Below are 3,313 nucleotides of genomic sequence, written 5' to 3' on the forward strand. Positions count from 1 at the left end.
GCAGTAGGGCCCAATTTCTAACAGCTTCCTAGATGAGTTGTTTGTCTGTGGACTGCATTTTGACATTGATGTGGATATAGAGCAATTACTTTTGGGTGCTGGAGGACAAATCTCAGCTGTTGGTTTCTGATTAAAAGCAATATTTAAATACATCAGCTGAGGCAACTTACTGTGATACTAATGGTGACAACATGCTTGAGTTCTATTATTTATTTTTTTGTTTGTTTGTTTATTTAAACAGGTATTTATCATTAAAATATGTCAGCCACTTTCTAGGCACCTGAGACACTTTGGTGAATGACACAGAAATTCCCTGCTGTCCTTAAAGTTACACTTTAGTGGGAGAGACAATGAATAGAAAACGTAATTGGAAAGCAAATTCTAAATAGAGAAGTACCATGGAAATATGCATACTCGCAGGCACATTTACATACCTTATGTCGGGGAAGCTTCTGGTCCAGAGGAAACATGTCTACAGGCAGTTGTCTGGTGCGTCCTCAGGTGGCAGTGGTAGGTGGGTGACTGGCAGTAGCATCCCTGGCAGATGGAACACACATAGGGCTTCTCTCCCATGTGAGGTCTCTCTTGGACCAGAAGGCTGGTTCTGTGGCTGAAGGACCTGGCACATGTGCTACACCTGAAAGGCTTCTCTCCTGCATGAATCTTCTGATGCCTGCGTCGGTCTGAGCCCTGGAAGAAGCCTTTGGCACATGCAGCACAAAGACGTCCTCTCATTATTGAGTGCTCTCTGATGGACTTTTAATGGAGAGAAATACCTAAAGATCTTGGGACACTTCTCACACTGGTATGACTTTTGGGGTCTGTGGAATCTTTCTTGGTGTCCTCCACATGTGGAGTTTCCTGCATTGCTCTGGTAGGTAGCAACAGGCTCCGGGGTGACCTGGTCCTGCCTGGAGACAAATGCTGCCCCTACCTCCATAAGGACATCTTGATAAGAAGGTCCTTTCAGGGACCCTTCCTGGGACCTGGAGGTGCTTAGACTTGCTCTTCTAAAACTGAGTGGATTCTCCAAAGAACTACCTCTTTAGACATAGGATGGTTCTCTCTCTTGGTAATGAGTAGTAAAGGTGTTTGATGGCCTTGACTAGTAATACTGTCATTTACTCCAGTAGTTTGCAAAGAAAAGCTGCCACCATTTTCTTTATCTTCATCTCCTTGTCCTTTTGCAGAGAAGTACTTGGGGAGCCCAAGAAGGCATCCCCACATTTGCCTCTGTTGGGGATCCTATTGACAACTGTTTTGTTAGATAAACAATGACTTCTCTTAAGGGCATGTTCTCTGAAAAGAGGACTTCCTGTCCTTGCATGTGGCCATGGACCAAATCAGAGGGCTTCATGCAATCATCACTCTCATCTTCCATGAATGTCTCCAGGTTTCTGCCACTTGATTCCCAGTTCTCCTTCAGTGGAGAGCTATCACTGTAGTGCTTATTGATCATAAACTCTTCCAGGACCACTTGGAAAATAATTTCATCCTGGCTGTGTTTTTCTGGCTGCAGCCATAAAAACTAAAATAACTGAAATGACTTATGGAGTCTTTGCAGTTCCTGCCTTGCACATGAGTTATTGCTATTTTGAAATGAGCTAAGCTGAGTGTTCTGGAACCCAGAGACCCTCCTGCCTTTTGAAAAGCAGGTTTTTGACTGGGTTTAAAGTCCATATTTTGTGACCCATAGTCATCCCTGGATGGTTCAGATAAAAATGAGGTTCTGAGGTCTAAATCCATTCTTAGTAATAGTTCTCAGAGACTCAGCTTCCAGGATTCCTTTCTTAAACTCCTGTGTTGATAGACTTGGATGCTTAAAAGACCATGAGCTCCTTGAGAAGACTGAGCTTCAAACTGGGTGACCTTGGACCCAAGGCTGAGGTGCTGACTGGCTGCCTGCTCTGGGTTCATCTCCATTTCTTCAATGTTTTTAATTCTCTGTTCCTGTGCATAATGCTTTTGAGTGCAGTGCTAAGTTCGAAGTCAAAACAAACAAGAAAATTACTAGGTCAATACTTGTTGAACCAGATAATTCATCTCAAATGAAAAATGCAGCAATATATTTTTCAGTTCTATAATTTTCTCGGATTTCTTATTACTCCTTTTTACAGGTGAAAACTTGGGGTAATCAGTTAAACAGTAAATCAAATAGTGTGATTCAAATGCTGTCTTACTGACTCACAGCTTGGGACACACAAACACATCAGACTTAGGTCCAACCTTTTGTTGTAGGCAGTTAGTTGCTATTCGTATTCAATATGAATTCAAGGTCACACAACCCTAATGTTCCAGTGCTAGCTTGGAGACATGTTTCATGGGTTTTGTTTTCTCTGAGTATTTTATTTGGTCTGTGTTATGGAATGAATAATTGTGCCCCTCAATTCATAAGATGAAGTCCCAATGTCCCGGTGCAGAAATGGGGCCTCTTAGGAAGTAATTAAGGTTAAATGGAGTCATAAGGGTAAAGCACTAATCCTATAGGATTAATGTCCTTATATAAAGAGAAAAGAGAAAGCTCCCTTCTCCTTTCACTCTCTCTCCCTGCACATGCATGCACCAAAGAAAGATCCTGTAAAGACAATGATGAGAAGGTGGCTGACCACAAATCAGAAAGAGAGCCCTCACTGGAAATCACACATGCTGGCACCCTGATTTCAGACTCTCAGCCTCTAGAACCATGAGAAAATAAGTTTCTGTTGTTTCAGTCACTCAGTCTGTGGTATTTTGTTATGGCAGCTTAAGCCGACTAATGTAATACTTGCATGATATTGACCCAGAGTGTTTTTTAAAAATCTGAATTAGTTGTTGTGCTGGGTAGCTTCCATATGCTCCTGTAGATCTACTCTCCACCATTCTCCCTCCTCCATTTACACTAATTTGGGTGTTTCTGCTGTTTTCTGTCAGAAAAACTGATGACATGATTGTCAGCATTTTTAAATGGAGAGATTTTTGCATGAAAATAAATCTGGGTTGTCATGTGAGAATGAGAAATTAGAAAATCTGGCAACAGTGTTGGCAATAATAAACTGGCACTTCTCTCATAGAGTAGGTGTTAGCTCTTGAGTTGGCCACAGCTCCCACTTGGCATGCCTCATTCAATTACTTTACCAGGCTGGCCTCTGTGGCCATCTGAGAATTACTATCCCTATTCCTCAGGGAATTATATGAAGGGCTGAAAGCACAGATGCTTGAAAATGTCTTTGACTGGCTGCTGTAGGTGTTGCTGGTAACAGCTCACAATTGCAATCTGTTCTGGAGTATTGTGTTTGAGTGATCAAAGCCCCTTAGCTTGTGAGTGCCTAGAATT

At 42.1% G+C, this 3,313-nt stretch overlaps 1 pseudogene; it reads right to left on the bottom strand.

Moving 5' to 3' along the window:
* Positions 1–435: 435 nt before the first annotated feature.
* On the bottom strand, positions 436–1,842 carry LOC114494768 (annotated as a pseudogene).
* Between the last annotated feature and the right edge of the window lie 1,471 nt (positions 1,843–3,313).

The sequence above is a fragment of the Phyllostomus discolor genome, chromosome 4 (assembly GCF_004126475.2).
Source record: "Phyllostomus discolor isolate MPI-MPIP mPhyDis1 chromosome 4, mPhyDis1.pri.v3, whole genome shotgun sequence".
NCBI classification, from domain to species: domain Eukaryota; kingdom Metazoa; phylum Chordata; class Mammalia; order Chiroptera; family Phyllostomidae; genus Phyllostomus; species Phyllostomus discolor.